General features: G+C 44.0%; 1 protein-coding gene and 1 pseudogene across 1 annotated transcript in view; one reads left to right on the top strand and one right to left on the bottom strand.

The window, feature by feature from the left end:
• LOC136170342 (uncharacterized) overlaps positions 1-7,894 on the top strand; it is an 83,883-nt gene extending 75,989 nt beyond the window's left edge. The window contains exons 6-7 of the mRNA XM_065938495.1: positions 3,069-3,236; positions 7,700-7,894. The gene's annotated coding sequence lies outside the window, so the exon portion shown is untranslated. The remainder of the gene's footprint in view (positions 1-3,068; positions 3,237-7,699) is intronic.
• LOC136170458 (dnaJ homolog subfamily C member 8-like) lies at positions 5,845-6,817 on the bottom strand (annotated as a pseudogene).
• Positions 7,895-22,526: the final 14,632 nt, after the last annotated feature.

Raw genomic sequence — 22,526 nt, 5'->3', positions numbered from 1 at the left:
ACCCCCCCACCAGCTACCTTCTGCTGCACCCACGGGCCTACTCCGATTAGCTGCAGGCTCTCCTGCCCTTGGTACGCAGGGTCAGGCGTCCTTTTAGTGCTCAGTTCTGGCAGGTATGTGTGCTGCAGTTATCATCAGGTCAGATTCTAAAGACTGGAAATGATCTTCAGAAAGATAATAACTGGTGAACCATTTGGGGGAAAACTGCCAAGCTGAAGAGCCATGACACAGCGTAGGGAGTTGGTATACTCTGACAAGGGCAGTCAGAGGGCCTCGAGTGGGCGGCCATGCTCTGCTTCCTCGGGCCCTGGGGGCGATGCCATGGCTTCTGCAAGGACAAAGTGGTGTTTGCACCCCTTTCACTCCCTGACCCTGTCCTGCCAGGAACCTGTGAAACCCCAGCAGTAAACAAGAGGCAGCCATCCACTCCACCGCTCTCATTCACACTTGCAGATTTGAGTACTGAATGGGAGTTGTCTTCCATGAAAGGATATCTCCTGGCAGGTACACAGGAGGTGTACCTGAGTGTCCTCTGCCTTATCCTCCACACCATGCCCAGGCCTCGGTGGGGTTCATTCTTGGGAAAAGAGCTCTAGAGATATGAAAGATTGGAGGAGGTGGCAGGGAACAGAGGCTGTCTTCCCTATAAGGCATTTGCAAGTCCTTCCCGCCCCATCTGAAAGCCAACCAGCAGTTAAAAAAGTTTCCCCTGAGTTTTCCTGGTGCTTCTTCTGCAGGCCTTTTATACCTCAAAAACTTAAATAACATATTTTCATGAAAAACTAAACCTTTTTGTTCCTGTGCCTAGCAGAGTCCCATCTGTGAGGGTCTTTGGACATTGCTTTCCATCTTTTATTTCCCTCCTTTTTAAGGTACTTCTCCTCTAAAATCCCCTTTATTTTTCCTCTGGTGGCAAAACTTCAGGGAGTGGTGCATTTGATCCACCTCCTGCTGGGCTGGCCGTGCTCTCCAGGGGACCTGAGACAGTCTGCAGGGTCCTTGTGTACCTGCTCTGAGCCGGGTCTGCTGGAGGGGCTTCATGGGCTGCCTGGTGGAGCCCAGGCCCCCTCAGTCCAGACCCAGTTTGCATCTCAGGGATGGTTTTGAAGCTGCATACACTGCTCTTGCAGTAAATTCTTTTCCAGCTTCATCTCTTTCCTACATTCATTCATTCAACAAACATTAGTTGCCCATTTTGAGCCAGGCTCGGATTAGGTGTGCATGCTAAGTCGCTTCAGTCATGTCCAACTCTTTGCGACCCTGTGGACTATATCCCACCAGGCGCCTCTGTCTGTGGGATTTTCCAGACAAGAATACTGGAGTGGGTTGCCATGCCCTCCTCCAGAGGATCTTTCTGACCCAGGGATCGAACCTGCATCTCTTATGTCTTCTACGTTGGCAGGCGGGTTCTTTACCTCCAGTGCCACCCAGGAAGCCCCTGATAAGGTGGGGGATACAGAAATAAAAAAGCCCAGCACCGTCTTCAGTAAGCCTACAGTCTGGGGAAATAAATAGAAAGCAGTGTGCTAACAGCTCTTGATTACAGAAGCACCGGCAGTCCAGACACTCATGGCAGAACATTCTGGAAAAACTGACAGATGACCTAGGTTTGGGAGGCTGGGAGGTGGGGGAGACGATGGGGTTTGGTTATGGAAGGAGTGCGAGAACCAGGGGCCATCTCAGGCCCTCGAGGTGCTCCTGGGGGACATTGCTGCCAATTCAAAGGCCTTCAGAATCGAGAGACTGAGGAACATGCTTAGAACTGCAGGGTGTTAGGACCTGCTTGAGGTTAGTGTTTGTTGAAGACAGCTCCTCAGACAGTTGAGTTATGAGCACATGCCAGCGTTTTGCTAACAGTTTTGTAGTGAGAGGAAAGAGGCCCCTGGTAGGTGTATTCAGAATCACTCTTAGTAGGAAGAATGATTAAATCATCAGTGAAAAGCATGTCTGGTTGCAAATCCTTAGACTAGACTCTTAACTGATAGTTGACAACTAACTGGGTAAGTGGTAGTGGGTTCCCCAGAATAGACCTTAATCTTCTCCAGGTTCACTAGAAAAATTGCATAGGAAAGAAAACATTTTATCTGGAATGTTGTTGATGTCTTTCCACTAGGATGTTGTGAATTTCACAGTAGGCAACTTGGTTCTGTTCCAGACCAGGTTCTGGGAAGATTTTCTTTAATAGGTTCAACGGTGGGGGAGGTGGAGATAGTAATTAGTAATAGCTTTTCCTCCAGAAGAGTCAGTTTTAGGTTTTTAATTTGAATAATAATTGTTCTCACCACAGTAAAAGAGAAGATGATGATGTTAAGTTGATGATGGAAAGATTCTAGAGGGAGAGCTCAGGAAAGAGTGGAGACCCTTCCCGTGGGCGGTGGGCCCAGTCTTCCCTCCCTCCCCATCCGCAGGCCCAGTCCATCTTTGCCCGAGACATCAGAAGCAGTGACAACTAGGGAATCACCTGCACCCGGCCTTGGCCCTGAGGCTCTGCTCTGCGTTTCTGCCCTAATTCCCTGTACTTATGTAAGATTCTGTCCTTTCTCAGAAACGTGCGGGCTGAACCTACTACTTCAGCCTCCTTCAGTACATCTGCTGTTTGTTAAAATAGAACCTTCAGAGGTGCCCTTGCCCCAGGTTACTGCCCCTTGGCGTGCAGCGATCTGCACTGTGTTTTCTCGTCTCTGTTTAACGATATCGTGGTGTCGTTCTGGGCACAGATGTAGCTAGGTTTGCAAGAATTGTCAGGGAACCTGAACTTGGAGCAGGTCTCAGTGATCTTCGGGGTCACACCCCTCTGACCGGATTCTTCTTTGACAAATGTCTCTGTGGTGGTTTTGTTCCAATGTTTTCTCTGTTCTCTCTCATTATTATGTTTAATTACTGTCTTGTCAACATACTGCCAGAAAAATAACCTTCCATAACTACCTGATATGGATTGTACAGGCGTATTTTAAGAATACACATTTTTCTTCTAAACCTGATGGGAATAGGGCCTCGCCCTTAACTTTTATTCCTGTTAAAAACATACATTCAAAATAATTCTTCTTCTTTTTTTAATTGTTATCCAGGTTGCAAAAATATCTACCTCTCAGAATTCAGGAGGACCTACTTTGTGGGAGCAAAAATAGTGAGTCATACCTGCAAGCTTGGAAACGAGAGTTCACTTGTGCTTCTTCATCTAGTTGGGAAGTTTCCTAGGCAACCATTTATGCAGCAATTAAAAGATGAGTTAAGAGGTATGTCCATGGACGTTTTAATCCTCAGATGCAATCTCTGTCAGACTGAAACCTCAGTTTTCATCTTTTCATTTAAAATAAGTAAATGAAAAAGCTTTAATACTTAATTATAGAAAAACACACTATTAAGATATGTTGTATGTTTTATGCGTTATCTGCTTAATGCTCTTTCTCTGATGGGAGTCTTTTGTATATATTAATGCTGGCTTGTATGGGAAAGGAGAATAGAATTTACTGCTTGAAATGATTTCATTTAGCTGTGAAGTTGTTTGGAAAAGCAGATATCTTCTCATGTGTCTGTATCTGAATTTGTTATTATCAGTAGAGTTTCCAGCATGTGGACCAGGGAGGTCCATTAATCATTTGTTTCTTCTCTCTGTGTTCACACTTGAGTTTATTTCTCTCCAGATATGTCAGTTGTTTCAGTCTTCCTTAAAAAGTGTCCTGCTCTGTGGCTTGAGGGAAAATGTAGAAGGGAGTGAGGACCTCTTCCAGCAAGTAGACACAACCTTGGTTTACTAAAGACTTTCCTCTATCCCTTCACCCTTCACCCCTTTTTATGTAGGTTTCTACCTGGATTAAAACCTGTACTTCCCTGTAGCTCAGATGGTAAAGCGTCTGCCTACAATGAGGGAGACCTGGGTTCGATCCCTGGGTTGGGAAGATCCCCTGGAGAAGGAAATGGCAACCCACTCCAGTACTCATACCTGGAAAATCCCATGGACCAAGGAGCCTGGTGGGCTGCTGTCCATGGGGTCGCAAAGAGTCAGACACGGCTAAGCGACTTCACTTCTACTTGGATTGTCCTGGAGGATACGGTAAACATTTCTCTTCCTTTGTGAAACACTTTCCACTCCCAGACTTTCTTTAACATGGACTTGCACTAAATTCCATCTTAATGAATAAGGTGGCTTCTGTTCACGCACCAGTGAGAGAGGAAGGTCCTCCTAGTTGTGTGACTAGATTCATTTTCAGTAGTGTCAGAGATAATCTGAGAAGAACCAGAATATTAGAGTACCAATAGTGCTAATTTTAAATAGGGCTACGCTGTGATCGCACATCAGAGGTTCTGTAGAAATGTTAAACCCAAGATGAAACCTAAATACTGGCTCTTTGTAACTGGAGACTGAGAGAAGGCACCTCCCAACTCAGAGGGCCTGAGGGCTTTATGAGTGACTTGAGCTTGTAGGCACAATCATTTGCACTTTCTTTTGGATGCCTCAGTTGATTCCCTCTGTCACCAACAACTTCGCTACTCTCCTACTGCAGAAGTGTGACAGATGAAGTAGGTGAACTCTGTCATTATGGTTTTCCATCTCCTCCCTGGGTATCTAGATTTGTGGAAGAAATGGTAACGAATCCTGGTAAAGTCAAGCCTCCAGGCTCTTTGAGTGAGAATGTACCAATTCTCAGAGTCTCAATGTATCTAAGCCACATAATGCTTAAGAAGTCCTTTATGATAATGACCTTTTAGTGGTACTGACAATGCAATTCTAGTCTTAATTTTAACTTCTTTCATTTCATATTTCATACATATTTGAAATGGCAGGCTGTAGTTCATGGACTTCCTTAGGTTATTTTTAAACAAGGTGGATTGTAAATAGGATAATGCTTTGGCTTGTTTTTAATATCTATGTTTCCACATTTTTTTGTGAAATAAAAATTGGTTTACCAGTTGATTCATGGTGTTAATTCACCTCACGTCTCCTATTTGCCAGTCACAGTACTAGGCCCTGGAGACACAAAGGCCCTAATCTCTTATTTTAAAGGTGCTAACATGGGACAGAAGGAAAGACATGCAAATAGGTATTGTTATAAGAACAGCAAACACTTCTGTTGCATTTACTGTGTGCTGGAAACTGCTCCAAGTGCTTTCTAGGCATTAACTTCATCTCACGAATTAATACAAAAGCCCTGTGATGTTTGTACTGTTATTCTCTCTGTTATTTTTTTAGGGAATAAAAATTTATTACATATACAGAATATTACTGCTAACAAATGCAGATAGGCAAGGATACCACGGTATGGGAGGGAGGACGGCTAGCTCTTTGGAGAGTGAACAGGTTGGGTGGCTTGGAGCCTCGTGCCACGCGGGTTGGCCAGTCAGATGGGAAAGCAGATGCCAAACTGCAGGGACGTCAGGGCGTCCAGTGCCTGCTCTGAGTGTCCGCTGCCTTCCGATCTCACCTGGGGCTTCGAAGGACGCCACACCCAGAAGCAAGGGTGGACCAGACTTGTCTCTGAAGTCACGGCAACACCAGTGTCAGCAGTGTGTTTAATTGGATGATTTCCACAAACAACACATGACGTTTCTAACCATCACACTTCAGTGAAATACAGACCATGAAGTTACCGGCTGTGGGAAGAGAAGGCAGCACCTTCCAGTCCCAGTTGGTCTGGGGTAAGCGCTGGGGGGAGGTTTCTTTTTAAACGGAGCCCCTCATTTCAACCTACAAAAGAACTACTCTGATTGGTATTACTGTATTAAAAACTAAATGGACTAGAAAGCAACTACTCTATGTTGGGGTGAAAACAGGGGGAAAGAATGAGTCCTTCAAAGCAGGAGGCAGACAGTTGGGGAAGGTTCTGTGGCCGTGACCCTTGGCGGTCACTCACGCTGCTCCATCTTTACTGTTGGTGGTCTCGGGAAGATCTGGTTTCTCTTCTCTTTCTTTCCTTTTGTATTTGCTTGGAAGTTTCGCCAACTGTCCACACTACCATCTCGACTTTGCTAAAACATTTTTCTGCCACTCCCTTTCTCATTTGGCTTTTGCTTGAGCTTCAGTCTCTTCCTACCGTTGTTGGCTTCCTTTTATGCATCTCTTTGGCTTCTCTCTCTTTCCTTTTAAGGAAAGGAAAGCTCAGCAAAGAGTTGCATGGTCTGTTTGTATACTGCTTGTTTGAACAGCTCAGGGTCATCTTCCTCCACATTCATAGGCTTTCCTTCCTTCTTTAATTGCTTTTTTCACTCTTTAACGGTGTGTTCCACATCTTCTTTTTCTGCCTGAATTACATCTAGGGCCCTCTTCTTTTGCTCCCAATCCAGTGGCAACTTGTAAGCTTTGTCCACAGCTTCAAAGCCTTTTGTGCTCTGTCAGCATCATCTTGATTTTTGTCAGGATGCACCAGTATGGATAATTGCCGAAACCTCTTTTTTTATTTCTTCATCTGTCACTTTGGGATCTATCTGAAGAACCTCAAATGGGTTCAAATTGAAGTAGGAAGAACCAGGACGAGTCAGTCTTTCAATCTGATTTTTGGACATTAGAACTGAATCTCTCTTCTCTGTTTGTTTCACCTCACTGTGAGTGAAATCACTCCATAGGGTCTGACTCTTTGCGACCTCATGAACTGTAGCCTGCCAGGCTCCTCCATCCATGGAATTTTCTAAACAAGAGTACTGGAGTGGATTGCCATTTCCTTCTCCAGGGCATCTTCCTGACCCAGGGATCGAACCCGGGTCTCCCGCATTGCGGGCAGACGCTTTTACCATCTGAGCCATCAGGGAATTAGAAGGTCATAAATGCTTCCTCCATGCTCCCTGCTCCCCCCGAAGTCCTGCTCTCTCGTGGAGCCGCCATTTCCCCGCCCCAGCGACCACGTGACTCTATTTTCTCTCTTTTATACATGGATAAATTAGGGCAGAGAGAGGTTAAGCATTTGTCCAGGGTCATAAAGCTTGTTTTGGTTGACAGTCAAATGTAGTAAGATACAGAAAGAGAGCTTCCTATGGAATGCTCTGGCAAAACAAGGGGCATCCGCCGAGGAGCTGGGGAATGGAGGTGTGTTAGCATGCCGTCTTCCCAGAGGAGAGGATCCCTGAACAAGTCCTGTTCAGAGGGCTGGTAGAGTCACATTTCTCCAGGAAATACTTCTTCATTACCATAAAGACTGCATCGTATATGAGTTCATAGGTGGAGTCAGTGACGAATACTGGAAGATAAGGGGACAATAGAAATTTACCAGATCCCTGTGTCTTCAATCTAAATGATAAGGAAAAAGATCTCCAGTTTTGAGGCAGATCTTTGTTCCCAGTTGATAAAAGGTATAGTAAAAAAAAAAAGAAAAACCATGGCTTTTGAGAAAATCTAATAGAAATGTTAATATAGTTGCACTCTTTAGACAGGTAGGATAAATTCGTGAACTTCTGAAGATTCTACAATGAATGCCCAGTCACTGAAGATTTTATCTTGGAAAACCTGAGTTTTTCTACTAGTGTTTATTTTATATAAATGCACGGAAAAGTTTGGATTACATCTTTCAGATAAAAAATGGGCAGAACTACCTGATTTAGGTAGATTCGTTTCATCATTACAGAGATGAAAAGCTATTCAGAAGCTGGGCCAGGGGCCCACGCCAGGCAAGGCTGTGCTGGATCTTTGCTTTTCCACCTTCCCATCCACCCCCTACTCTATGGAGCCTCAGCCCTGTGTGTAACCATCCTTGCACCCCCTGTACCCCAGCAGGTGACTCTTACCTGCCGACGTCCTCGTTATTCCCACTCATCACTGATGACTGCCTCATCGTCCTCCACGCTGCCCCAGCTTCATGGGATCATCCACTTCCTTTCGTGACTGCTCGTCATCACCAGTGATCTTCTCACCAGTTCACCTCAGCTCCCCACTTCGTAGACCTTATCCACTCACAGCTCAGATCAGTAAGTCTGAAATTCCTTCCTTGACCACGCCCTCTCGTCCATCCCACCCTCCACCTCGCATTTGTTCTCACTGAAACTCAGCCTTAGTTCCTTCCTGTCTTCGTTCCCTCTTATCCATGTGGAATCCATGGTCCAGGTTTTAAGTCACTCTCCTGACCTGTTTGTCCTTTTCTTGCACCTGCACTGCTGAGCACTGTTGGTGTGAATCATACGATGAGGTGGATTGGTACCTGTTTGCGTAAATGGAGGGGTTGGTTGCCCAGTAAGTACTGAACAGCACTTGCACCCTTTGATTCTGGTTAGCTACCCTTCTGATTCTTCATGGCCTATTAGTTACTAAGCTAACATCAAACTCACGATGCTTTCTCCTCTGTTACTCTCATCTGCTGATGTCCTTCTGCAGTGGGAGCTCTTGTTCCACCCACCACCCAGCCTTCTCTGGCCCTTGGCATCCATGACCTGATGACTTCTTAGGTTTTCATCCACCTTTCATACTGTCTGAATCGTCTGTAGGTTTCGTGTCTGTCACACTGACTTCTGTCATAAGGCAAAGTACACATGTCTGTTTTTCTGAGTACAGTAAAGTGTTATTGTGCTTCTGTCCTTTGCCTTCTGTGGGAGGAAAGCTGGAATTTACTGGAGGGTGGCAGGTTCCTGGCGCTCTTGTGCCGTGTGCATGTGAGCACTCAGAGCTTCACTCCATGACCTTAGCCAGATGCCACGCCAGGCCACACACGGAGCCACCTCCCTCCGCTGCTGGATGGTTCTGTACTCTGCAGAGAGAGTGCCCTAGGGCTTATTCTACATGGTTGTGGTGGAAATTTTGATTGGCATCTTTCAGATTAGAAATGGGCAGGAATTTCTCAGAGAGTTTGGTTTTATTATTACAGTGTTCTAATAAAAACCTTGTCTTCCGTGTGGCTCACCTTTGCAGATTATCAAGGTGCAGCGATGTGAGAATTCTGGCCCCCCACCTCTGCTAAGTAAACCTCAGCTGTTGTTCTTGTCTCCGCCTTCGTGTGCTAACTCTGATCTGCTCTTGGAGGGCGGCTGCCCACTCTCCTGCTGCTCCTTGTAAACGCTGCCTCTCCGCGGCTCCTTACGCCTCTCACTGTTTTCCCCCTTCTCTTCTTTGTCTCATCTCTTTAGTTGCCTTTCACATAAAAATAGGAACATTTAATAGACACTATTCTTTGATTTATTAATTATTTCATTCCAGAGCCATGCATTCAGGGATACAGAGATTTTGAGTATGAATGATATAGTGCTGCCCTTGTGGTGGTCATATGGAACCATCTAAATGTGGGATTCCAGTACATGATTAAAGACTGTGCTGAGCATTACATCGACACAATTTCATACGATCTCTAAAGAATCCTGTAAGGTTGCTGAGACGATCCACATTTTACAGAGGAGGCTCCGAAAATGGTCATTTGCTCAAGATCCCTTAAATGACAGGTCACTTGGTGGGAACACCGTCTGAGTTTGGGCTGCAAATCTCATGTTCTTAACTACTGTAGGTGCAGTTTTTCTTCTCTCCCATGTTGCCACTCTCAAAGGCTGACTGTACACGGTAGACTTCATGATGCAGTAATAGACTGTTTGCACACCGAGTGTTGACTTTACATTTATAGTGAGGAATTGTAGAACTAAGTAGCTGAAAGTCGTGTGTGATGGTGTTTTATTCTTCCACATGTGGTAGTGTTTTATTCAGGATGGTTGCTGGATGGCAGTGCCCTTACTCTGCCTGAAAATTATACCACCTTTGTTCAGCTTATGGTGCATTTGGTGTCACTGTGATTCTTGTGTGTAACATATTCTCACCAAGGTATTTCATTTGCCTCTCTGTTACCTTTTAAAGGCCAACTTCAAACTTAGGCCTTGACATGGTTCACTACAGGTCTGATATTTTAAGTGGCTTCACAGAGGGTGTGTTGGAACCACTTCCAGATCACTGAGGATGACAGTTTAGCCCAATTTTAGCTGCTTTGATTAGCTGAAAATGAACTCTGCCTCCTCTGGAGGAGCCTGAGCTGACTGCATCCTGGGCTGGACTTGGCGACACTGGTGTGCCCCAGCTTCACTGCCCTTTAGAGAGCTCCCAGGTCCTGACTGTCCTGGTTACTACCCTCTCTCCCAACTCTTAGTTTGTATTGTTTTACTCTAGAGAAGCAATTTATGATTATTCTGAGAGACTCTTCTATGAGAACTAGCTATTAATTTGTTCAGTAGATGTTTCTTGAGCATCACCACCAGCCAGGCTTTCTGAGTACTGGGGCCATATTAGAGTCCAAAACAAAACTTCTGTCCACTGGAGCTTCTGTTCTGGTGTGGGAGGCGCCCAGGAAACCAGTGAACACGTGCTACGATGCCACATGGTGGTAAAGGCTGCAACGAAAGTAAGGCTAGGGAAAGAGGTGGGAGAAGTGGGAGGGCGGGATGTGCAGCTGTGTTCCCCATGTCCCAGGCTGCTCGGCGGAGGTGACAGTTAACCAAGGACCTGTGTCTTTTGTTAGCTTGGGCTGCTGTAACAAATGTAACATAGATGGGCAGCTTAACGACTTTTATTTCTCACATACTTCTGGAGTCTGGAAGTCTTGAGATCAGGGGCCAGCATGGGCAGGTGCTTGTCGAGGACTCTTCCTGATTTCAGACAGTTGCCTTCTTCCTGTATCCTCACAGGGTGGAGAGAGAGATCATTTCTCTTGAGCCTCTTCTTACAAGGACACTAATCCCCATCATGGGGGCTCCATCCTCATGACCTAATCAACTCCCAGGACCACCACCTCCGAATACCATCACAGTGGGGTTCAGCTTCAACCCATGAATTCTGGGGGATGCAAACATTTGGTCCCCAGCCCTCAGTGGCGGAAGAGCACTCCAGGCTCAGGGAACTGACGGTTGGGAGGCTCTGGGAGGAGGCTGTGCTTGGCGTGTCAGAGGAATAGCTCTGTCCGCAGAACAGGTGGCAGAGAAAAGAGCACTTGGAAATGAAGTTGAAGAGAGACCGGGGTCCAGTCCATGTAAGGCATGAGGAGCCTTTCTGAATAGGGGAAAGATGTGTTAGGACTTGTTTTTTTAAAAGGTCACTTTGGATGCCCTTGGTTTGGGGGTCAAAAGCAGAAGCTGGTGTGGTTTAGGTGAGAGGTGGTGTGCCAGAGGTGGGTTGGTAGCTCAGTGTGGATTGGGGAAGAGACACTTGGATTAGGGACACTGAGAATAGAGGTGGTGCATTTTCCTGATAAGTCATTTGTGAGGTATGAACGAAAGAAGAGCCAAAGATAACTGAGGTTTTTAGACTGAACGACTAGGTGAAGGAAGGTGCCGTTTATGAGATGGAGAAAGTAAGGGTTGTGTTGCAGGAGAGAGAGATGGGGCATGAGAGGATGGTCACATCTCAGGTCATCTTCAGACCCCTGGGACAGCTGCTGAGTGTGAGCTCTTGGCTTTGCGCAGGAAAGAATTCAAGAGCAAGCCATAGTAAAGTGAAAGAAGATTTATTCAGGGAGAAACATACTCCACAGACAGAGCGTGGGCCATCTTTGAAGGCAAGAGGCCCGAGGGTATGGGGTTGTCAGTTGTTAAAGGGATGGGTAATGTCATAGGCTGATGAGTGGGAGGAGTATCCCAGCTATTTGGGGGAAGGGGTGGGGATTTCTAGGATTTGGCCCAGCGCCCACCTTTTGGCCTTGGGACTGCCATGGTGCCTGTGGGCATGCCATTTAGTTTGCTGATGAGTTACAGTGAGTGTGTGCTGAGGCTCAGGGTCTCCTGGAAGTAAACGCATCCATCACTTTGGACCTAGTTGATTCTAACCAGTTTATATCATGTCATCGGCCTATGGCATTCTTTCAAAGTTTGTGCTCTACCCACTCTTGTCTCAGTTGGTAGGGAAAGATGTTGGTATGAAAAAGGATTTCATAGTCAAGTATCTTTTGGAAGCATGGTTCTAGGGCGTGATCAGGACAACCGGAGTAGACGTGACAAAAGACAAGTGGAAGTGAAAGTTGCTCCGTCGTGTCCGACTCTGTGACCCCATGGACTATACAGAGTAGCCTTTCCTCCTCCAGGGCAGCTTCCCAACCCAGGGATTGAACCCAGGTTTCCCACGTTGCAGGCAGATTCTTTACCAGCTGAGCCACAAGGTAAGCCCAAGAATACTGGAGTTGGGTAAGCCTATCTCTTCTCCATGAGATCTTCCCAAGCCAAGAATAGAACCAGGGTCTCCTGCATTGCAGCCAGATTCTTTACCAACTGAGCTATGAGGGAAGCCTGACAAAAGACAGGGAGGAGGCTAAAGAAAACCATTTTTCTTTATTTCCCTGTCTTTCCCTCTTAACTGTTGTCACCAAGAGTCACTGTGTATTATTGTAGTACCTAGGAAAAAACAGTTCAGTCCAGCCATTTGTCAGTTTACTCAAACAACTGATTTGACATTTTAATTGTCCACAATCATCATGTTTGCACTGTCGAAGCCAGAGCTGTCAAGGGTGCATTCAAAGTTTCCTGAGGAATTTTCTCACCATTGCAGAGCAGGAAGGTGGTGTTTGCCCTCAGTGTTAGATTGGCAGAATACTGAGTGTGGGAGGTCCTTAGGGAATTCGGGTAGGCAATAGCAGAATAAGATGGAAAACTACTAACAGAGACTAACTTGAGAGCAACAAATAGATCAGCGGCTGAGTTAGAATACATGGTGTTGGAGAGGATCCATTTAGATTCTCCAGGGCCCTAATGGGCCCTCCCAGAGTTCAGGATGGATTCTGCAGTGTAACTGGAAACGGCTAAGGGGAAGGGAGCTCGAAAGGCTTGGTTGAGAAGAATGGGAAGGATGGGGCTGCCAGTGCCCGATACCCCACGTGGAGGTGTGTAGGACCAGTGCGCCCTCCCGGGGCCCTCAGTGTAGGTCTGTGTGATGGGATGGTGCCCACTTCCTATGTTTTTTAAAAATAGACTTCGGGTTTTTGTAGATTTTTTCCAGGTGAAGTAACATAAAGTTAGCCATTTCAAACTCAACAGGGGCATTTAATACATTAGTATTGTACAACCACCACCACCTCTGCCAAGTTCCAAACATTTTCATCACCTGCAAAGAAATCTCAGTAACCATCAAGTAGTCATGCCTTATTTCCCCCTTGTCCTAGCATTTTCACATCATCTTTTTTATGGGGCACAAAAAAGCAACTTTGATAACGGTTGAATGCACAGGCTGCTTCTGACCAAGGAGCCTAGGTTAGGGATGCCACTGTCTTACAGGCATTGTTTGAGAATACCAGCTTGCCCCCGTACCTGGAGACCTTGGGACCTGTGGGAAGCTGCAGCAGTTTCCTCAAAAACTCAAGAGAAGCTACTAGGCCAATGGAAGCTCAGCTTGACTCAGTCCTCCTTCCTGCAAAAAGGTGCCTTTGGCTTCCCAGCAGATGATCTTGGAAAAACGAGTGTGTTGAGGTGACCCAGAGGTTAAACCCACTTTAAGGCAGCTCTGCTCATTCCCGCACAACTACAGACAGGCACAGTTAAAGGTAGCATGTGAAGTGACCTTCCCAGCCTTGCCTGATGTGCATCTGGCATCACCATTTGGCTGCTGAGGGCATCAAGAAATTACATAGAGGAATGAGAACACTGGGCCTTCCCTGGCTCCGTGGTAAAGAATTCACCTGTCAGTGGAGGAGATTCAGGAGATGTACTTTCAATCCCTGGGTCGAGAAGATCGCCTGGAGTATGAAATGGCAACCCACTCCAGTATTTCTTGCTTGGAGAATTCCATGGACAGAGGAGCCTGGCAGAATACAGTCCATGGGGCCCCAAAGAGTTGGACACAATTGAATGACTGAGTGCACATTGAATCCTTAGTGTGTTCTTTCAAACTGGAATTGATAAGATCATAAGGTCTCGAGACTTGGCCACACTCTTGTCATTTGAAAATGCCACTGTCCCAGGTGTTCCAAAACCAAATGTTGGAAACCTAATAGTAAGATTTCTAGGGCACTCAGTGAGCTATGTGAAGGCAGTAGAGAAAAATACACAGGGTAGAAGGAATTTTAATTCTTCCTTTTGTCCTCCTGTTATGGACTGTATGTTTGTGTCCACACCTGCAAGCTTGCTTATTAAAGCCCTAATCCCCAATGTTATGGTATTTAGAGGTGGGGCCTTTGGGAGATAATCAGTTTAGAAGACACGAGAATGGTGTCCCCATGAGGGATCAGTGTCCTTGTAAGAAGAGGAAGCTCAGAGCTTTATTTCCCCATCTGCACCCCCGTGAGAGGACACGGTGAAAAGGGATCTGTCTCCAAGCCAGGAAGAGAGCTCTCATCAGAACCCAATCATCTGGCATCCTCATCTTGGACTTACAACCTCCAGTACTAATAAGTTTTCTGCGGTTTAAGCCACCCAGTCTGTGGAATTTGTTATGGAAGCCTGGGCTAGTAAGACCCTGCCCCTTTGTATTTATTTGTTTGATGAGCTAGCTATAGGTGCCAGTTGTATGAAACTAGATAATTGAAAAACACTACAGTGGTTTGTAAAGTTTAAGTAAAAATTTATCTTCCCTTTAATGGTAAGACCTCTTGAAGGGTCTTACCATAGGATCACAAAGAGTCAGACATGACTGAGTGACTAACACAACACTTTGAAGTTGCCTTTTAACAGTTTGAGGTTTATTCTTCTAGATCATACCATCCAACAGGCTGGCCATTTGCCACTTGTGGCTATTTTAATTAATTAAAATTAAATATAAGTAAAGACCCCATTCCTCCATCAATTACTGGCCATCCTCCAAGCACTCAGTAGTGAAATAACCCTGTTGGACAGGGAGGCAGAGAACATTTTCATCACTACAGAATGTGCTTTTCAGCAGAACCGTTTTAGATAAATTCTATTCACACACAAACATGTGTGTATATATATATATGCACACATTTATGTGTGTAGCTGGCATAGTATTATACATATGCTTCTGAAACTTGTTTTTTCCACCCAACAGAGAAACTGTTAATTTAGTGTGATGCACACGTAATATCATGCCAGGAAAATTATAAAACAGAGTGCATCATCAAACATAGAGTTTCAGTACAGTAAAACTATTTCAGTTTCAGATTTTAAAGGTAATTGCAGCATATCTCTAAGGCTTGCTCCAACTTTAGCTAGAGAAATTATTTTTAGAAATAGTCCGCTCAGCCTTGGATATGTCAAGAAAGAAGATTCAGGAGATGTAGCTTGAGCTTAATCCATCATGCTTGCCATACATACTTATACACACGTTTCCCGTGTGTCCCTCTTTTATAACAGGGATTGTAATCTTTTTCTGTTTATCCACTATTCAGTAGAAGAGGTCTGTCCAAAAGGGTAGCCACTAGCCACACATGGTTATTTAAATTAAGTTAAACTACAAATTCAGTTCATCAGTTGTACTGACACATTTCAGGTAACCATTAGCCGCATGTGGCTGGCGGGTAGGGGTGCTGGGCAGCGTGGCTACAGAATGTCGCCATTTTGCTGATGGTCCATGTGGACAGTGTTGCACTGGAAGCTTCTTTCAAATAGCTTTCTCATTAAATGTAATGATTTTTACACAGGTGATTAATGGGGGATGTGCCAGAATTTATGGGGCTGTGTGGAGAGCTTGCCCTTCCCACTCAAGATTGTAATTCTTCCCTGTGAAGACACATGTTCCTTGAACTATTTGTTGAGAACTAGTGACCCATAGGAAGTTAATTGTGGGGAAGAATATTGGTACCAAGAGCTTTTCAAGGTTAGAATATTACTTTGTGATAATTGGTGATGCACACACACTGTTAAATAGCACCTCCATGTATAGGGAATGTTGCTGTTCAATTTAGAAAGTAAATTAGTTACAGTGAGTGCAGACGAAAATATATCGAAGCTCTTTAGAATGAGAAAAGAATAGGATACTGGAAATGCATTTGTTTGGTGCAAACAGAATGTGTTCATGTTGACATTTATGTTTGAAACCGCATAACCTGGACAGCTTCACAGGAAACAGTAAGAATAGTTTTCTCTGGGAAGGGAAACAGTGTAAGGGAAACAGAGCAGAATGGCTTTTCACTGATACTCTTTTCTTAATGTCCCTATGTGCTTGTTAGAAAAAAAAATCAATACAGCAATTAAGGAAAAAATAAAAGACACCCTTAAAATGTGCAGAATGTAGGATAGATTGTTTAAGGAAATAAGGGTCGCATAAGATACAAAGATTTAAAGAGTTGAGTAATAGCAGAGGGCTGGCCAGAGCTTTCACAGCATGCCAGGACCCAGGGTTGGTGCACCATTTCCTACAGACTGCTTATTTTGCAGCAATTAAAACTATTTAAAACTTTTTAAAAATTACATTTAATTTAATATATTTTTAAAGGAAAATATTCCTAATATTGATTTTTTTTTTTAATGCAAGCTTTCTTGACACCTGTGGAATATAGCTTAGGATTTAAACTCTAGGAAATTACTAACCCAGAAAAATCTAGGCTGGGTCCCTGCACTCCAGCTTCAGTTTTTCAGGAAGATGGATACTGGTGTTAACTGGGTTTAATTGGAAGGATGACAGGCTCCAGTTTATTCAGCACATGCTGCCCACACGTGTCACATGTGCACGGAGTAGAGACCTTAGCAGTCTACACTGCTCCTTTTCCTCCCCATCCTGTACTTAGAGCTACTACCAGTTCCAAGAGGTGACAGGGCCCAGCAGCCTGGAAGTGGGGCAGTGGGATAAGGTACTTTCTTGCATCATTAGAGTCTCTGTATTTCAACCTTCAGGAGACCATGGCATCGAAAATGGAGTGTTAGTTTTTGAAAAGACCCTGTGATTCAGTAACATTGACCTTTTTCTATTAAAGCTAGTTTCTTTTTCAGAAAAGGAAACTAAGGGGAAAATAACTAGTGAGGGGTACATTATGTCCTAAACTGCATATGTTACAAAGGAAATCTTGTTTGTTGTGGAGTTTTAAGGCACAGCTTCCCAAAGGCAAGGGTAATTTTCAAAATGATTAGCAATCAGTACAGCCTCAGAATCCAGACATTCTGAATGGATGCCGACTTAAATAACTGGTGTTGGCTGTCCCCATGGGAACAGGCTGGGTGTAACTGTGGCAGCTCTGTGGCCATGAGACTAACTTCTGGTTAATGGGAAGTGCGTTACCATGTGATCCTTTCCAGAACCTCCCTTAAGGGATAGTATGTGTCCCTTTTGCCCTGTCATTATTTGTCATTCCCAATCCGCTGTCTAGGATATAGATGCCACCATCCTGGCCCGTGAAGCTGAACCATAGGTGATCAAGAAACACAACCGTGGAGTGCCACACTTGCCTCCCTGGACTTTTTCCTGAGAAAGAAAGAAACTTCTCTTGTTTAAACTGCTGGTACTTTGGGCTTCCTGTCTCTCTCAGCCAAACCTGATTCTGACTAATGTAGGTCCCTGCCATGTTAGGTAGATTCAGTTTTATTTTATTTAAAACTCCCAATTATCCTGTGAACTAGGTAATTCTTGTTCTCATTTAAGGGGTTAGGAATTTGAGGTTAAATAAAAATTAAATAACTTGCCCAAATGTACCCAGCTAGAGCCAGCCTTTGAATCCATGTCTGATCTTTCTGATGCTAAATCATCAGAAGTTTAATCCTTGCTTTAGTAATTCATAGAAGCATGAAGAAGGGCATGTGGCGTATGGTTTTGTAACATTCACGCTTTGGCAGAGCCCCAATTTTGTGGATTTTTTAAAAGGACGTTGGGTTTTTCAGAGAAATTCATTTGTGGCTTTTTGAATGTGACAAACATGTTAACAATTTTTCAGTCAATAATACTTATCAGAAAAGTTTTTTTTTTAATTTCAAAGAAACCTATGTTGTTTCTCTGCCAGTATTTGCTTAATTGTAATTTGCTAATGGGGATGTTTCATAGAAAAAGGGAATTGTTTATAAAGACATCTTGTAGTTCATTTTCTTGAATTATGTCTCTGTGGAAGAAAGTTGGGGATTTTTCAGAATTATTCTTACTCTGCAGCAACTCCAGACCATGCCCTGTGTTTGTTGTGTGATCATGCAGAGATTAAGATGACTGGAATGAAGGTAACAGGTTTTCCAGATGGTCACAGGGGGGCAGCCTGTGCAGCCACTATTTCTGCAGTGCAGACACAGAACAGAGGCCTGGGAGGGCTGTGAGCTGAGCTGCTCTGGGCTGGGGTGGAGTGGGCAGGCCAGCAGCTGCTGCCCAGAGCACAGGTAGGGCCCAGCGGACCCGAGGAGGCTGATGAACTGATCCAGTGCAAACAGTCATTTGGCAGCAGAAGCTGCAGTAGAGACCAGGCTCTTACCAGCTGCCCAGGCTCCTGTTGGTCCTCTGGGTGCCACTTCAAGTTCACTCAGTCATTGCAGAGCAGACATTTAATTGGTTCAGAACAGCCATCTCTGAGTGTATTTCTGGGAACACTTGGATCTGCAGGGTTTGCTGTATGAAAAAGGATCCTATGGCAAATAACTGAAGAAATGCTGTGTTCTAACAACTTTGCTGAAAATTCACAGGGCACACTTAACATGATAAAAGTCTAAGATGTTGAGACTTGAACTTTACTAAACAGTCTCTGAAACTTACTTGAAAATGAAATTCGTATCTTTTTAAATTTAATGTCCTATGGAACTACTTCATGACTGTTTTAATCAGCAGTTAATAATGGTTTTGGAGATTGATGTTTGAGTGGGTTGAGTTCCTGAGGAAATATAAGATTTGAATCTTAACAACATGGGACTTCTCCTGGGGTCCTGTTTGCTCTTATTTTCCAGGCCATATTCTTTAAAGTTCAGTGCCTCTCTGCTTGTGTATTTCACAGAAGCAAATCTTGAATGTTTGAAAGGCCCTTTGAGGTCATCTAATTTGGCCTCTTCATTTGCTAGTTGAAGAAAGTAGGATTTAGAAAGATTAAGTCACTTGCCAAAGGCCAAACAGCTAATAAATAAGTGAGGGTGCTGAAGCCAAGATCTCTTAATGTACCATTAGTCAACTCCTGGTGGAAATCACTGGAGTTATGTAGTTCCTTACGTTCAAGACTTTTTTTTTTTAAACAATATCCGTATTGGGATGGGATAAGACCAAAAAAGTGGATGTTTGCTTTCCGTCAAGGCTTGGGAGAGGTAAAGTGAGCCAAAGAGGATGTGCCCACAGGGGCAGAGATGGAGTTCAGTAAAAGGAGTCCTGCAGAGGAAAGCAGGAGCCTAGATCAGGAGTGTCTTGAAAGATCACCCAATTTGTGTGGCTGAGGATGACTTAAAACAAGCTCTCTTTTTGAGTTCCTTTCCTGTGGCTCCTGAGCAACAAACAGATGAATAGCTTGACAGGTTTGCAGCTATTGTCATATTTTACGGGGTGGCAGCTGCCGTGAGGCCATCAGGGAGTGCTCATCAGCTGCCAGAGGTGATACTCCGCTGTTTTCCTTGGAGTTAAGGATTTGCAAAGAATGACTTTGCAAATGACTTTGCAAAACACTTTGGAAACGTTTTTAAACCGGGTCTAGGATATTTACATCATTAGGGTCCAGATTGCTTTGATTTACATTTTCTTTCTTTCATGGTGAAGTTGATAGAGACTTGCTCATTGATTGCTCTATGAAATTGGATCCTTCATCATCTTGCGAGGTTCTTTTTTGGTGTTATTTATTGTGTTAGAATGTCACCTGTCATAAATGTATGTGGATTTCATCTTGAGTATTTTTATGTTTTACAAATAATGTCTATAGTCTTATAATGAAACAACACTCTTTATCTGTTACAACCAAAGCTTTCTGTTTACATGTCCCCTTTTGAAGATGCTACGTTCAGAATGAAAGCTGTAACTCTAACCTCAAAATGTAAGGAATATTAAGTTTTCCTCCTGATGGCCCAGAAGAAACAAGTCATAAGACTGGGGCACTGCTGTGTTTCTGTTAAATGTCTGGAAAATCCCTATAATACCAAACACTGGGGCACAGTGTCTAAAGTCTTTCGTCCCTGTTGTCATCTCCTGTAAAGAGCTGAAAAGAGATTTACCTCCCTAAAAAGAGATAGTACCAATCAGTATCTGTTGAAACTCTGAGAATAAGTTTAACTTAACCAAACATGTAGAAGATAACAGAATAAGTCTTATTTCTAAAAGTATTAGTTTTCTTCCCATTGCTATAGGCTTTTAACAAGGCCTGGGGTATTGATCATGAATGCTTGTGATTATTTATGTATATATGAATTTATTTTAGAGTAGTTTTAGGTACAGAGATAGCATATACCCCATGCTTCTCTTCTCCCCAGACACAGCACCCCTCATTATCAATACCCCCGCCAGAGCAGTACATTTATTACAGTTGATGAAACTGCAGTGACAGATCTTAATCACCTGAAGTCTTGGAGTTGTACATTCTGTGGGTTTGGCCCAATGTTTAATGACATGTATCTCTCATTATATTATCCCATAGAGTGTTTTAACCACCCTGAAAATTCCCTGTGCTCTACCTCTTCACCCCTCTGCCCCTGCCACTCTCAAGACCACTGATCTTTCAACTGTATCCATAGTTATATGTCATATAGTTGAAATCTCATTGTATATAGGCAGTAACTATATTTTGAGTCAGACAATTTTTCTCTTATTTATGCATCGAGGATAATACATGAGGGCCTGGCATGTTAGAGGCTTTTTTGAAGCAGAAAACTTGTCTGATACTTTTGTCAAGTGATTCCTGTGAGGATTTTATAGTTTGAAGACAAACGTTACTCTTTTGCGTGTGAGTATTCATTTTACTTCTGTTGACCCGGAGCCCAGACTGGATGGACGCACAGACCTGCTTTCCGCTTTCCGCTTTCTCCCAGGCTGGCCTCCCTACCTGCTGTGTTCTCTATCTCCCACCCCTGGAATCCCAGACATCTTTGAAAACCTTGTTTCAACAATAGCTGCTTGTGAAACTTTATTCAGCCCTTTTTCATTCAGACAGACCTTCCTCCAGTGTCTTTGTTCACAGTTTAATTGTCACACTTTTTGACCCTAGTGTAATTATTGACTTAAGTGTCTGTCTCTCGTTTTTCTAGACACTAATTTCTCTGAGGACAGGGGCTAGGTGGTCTTCATGTCTGGAACCTAGTAGGCCTTCAATAATTATTTCTGGAACTGAACTTCTCCATGTTAAAAAAAAAAATGTGTTTTAGAATTGCTTTTCATTATATCAAAGAGAGTTTATCTTTTTGAATTAGAATGAACTCACTCACTATGCAAAGTGTAAAAACTCATGATAGTATTCTTCTGAATTACTCTTATGAGTCTAGTAGACTCTATGGTCATCACAAAGCACTACTGGAATTTTATCTTAATATTCTATAAATATCTCTGGATTGTGTATTGCTAATTCTGTGAAAAACCTGAGACTCTACAGTTCATTTGTTTCTAGAAGATTTAAGAAGAAACTAAGATAAGACTCTTCAGTGCTTTATATCTGTGTATCTTCAGGTCTTATGGGAGGAGATATTTTCTTAGATTGACTTCTCCTCAGAGAGACATGGATGTCTGTGTCTGTAGTTTATTTGGAAGGTGAGAGAGACAGCGGAAGCTCCAGTAGTGTGTTACCAAGCGAGTCACCGCTGTGGCAGCTGGAGGCCGGCTTTGCTGGTACTCCGGGAGGCCGTGTGAGGAACCTGCTTTGGCGGATCCCACCTGAGGGTGTAGAAGCTGGATCATTCAAACGTCAGCTCTGGTCATCCCCTGACTGAAGGCAGAAGGAGGGTGTTGGCATTCATTTCTGGAACTCCGCATGCCCCGTGTGCCCCCTCTGCATGCTCGTGGCACAGCCCTCCAGCACAGAGTTGCAGCGATGGGCCGACAGTGGCAAGCGCAGCAGGGAGCCCAGAGACGAGATCCCGGTCTGTGGATGGGGACGTGTGGTGCCTGGTGCAGACGGAGCCATGTGGCTGCTTATTTGGCAATTCAGTCTTAGTCCTTTGAATCATGAAATATCTAGATAGAGAGAGAATGATAATTAAGTACAGTATTTTCTCCTGTTTGAACTAACACAAATAACTTTTCCTTATAGAGAGGACAAGGTTTATGAAAGGTCAGTTTGATTGAGTAGGCATTACAACCCCCTGCCTGAACTTTGGTACCTAACTACTCCTCTGTCTTTGAATTTCTCTTGTTATTATAAAGTTCTTGCTTACTCCATAGGTTTCTTCCTGATGGTGACTTGGGCCTGTGTTTCGCAGGAAGGCACAAAGCCCCACTGCACACGTTTATTCCATACGTGCTTACTTAATCTTCAGAATAAGCCTGGCACCTGGGCTTCATTTACAGATAAGGCGACAGAGATCCAGCAACTGAAGATCCTAAATGTTTTTAGAACTTAAATGATTTGCCAGGGTCATGACATAACAAGTAATGCTGACTGTCCACAGTGGCCCTTCAGTTTGGGGAGGGGAAACGGGTGACACTTAATAGAACAAAATTCGGGATCACTGCCACACAGAAAATCTGTTCTTTATGTCCCTTAATCCAGCATATCCTTGAATAGGATGGGAGGTAGGGACAGGAAGATTGTCTTCTTATTGTACATATACCTTGCTCCCTTCTTCCTCTTCTCCTAAAATGTCATTGGCTTCAGATCAGGATGACAGCTTGTTAATTGTAATCT

Source organism: Muntiacus reevesi, chromosome 6, assembly GCF_963930625.1.
Source record: "Muntiacus reevesi chromosome 6, mMunRee1.1, whole genome shotgun sequence".
Lineage (NCBI taxonomy): Eukaryota > Metazoa > Chordata > Mammalia > Artiodactyla > Cervidae > Muntiacus > Muntiacus reevesi.
Note: the sequence above shows the minus strand (reverse complement) of the source record. Positions and strands in the feature narration are given on the sequence as shown.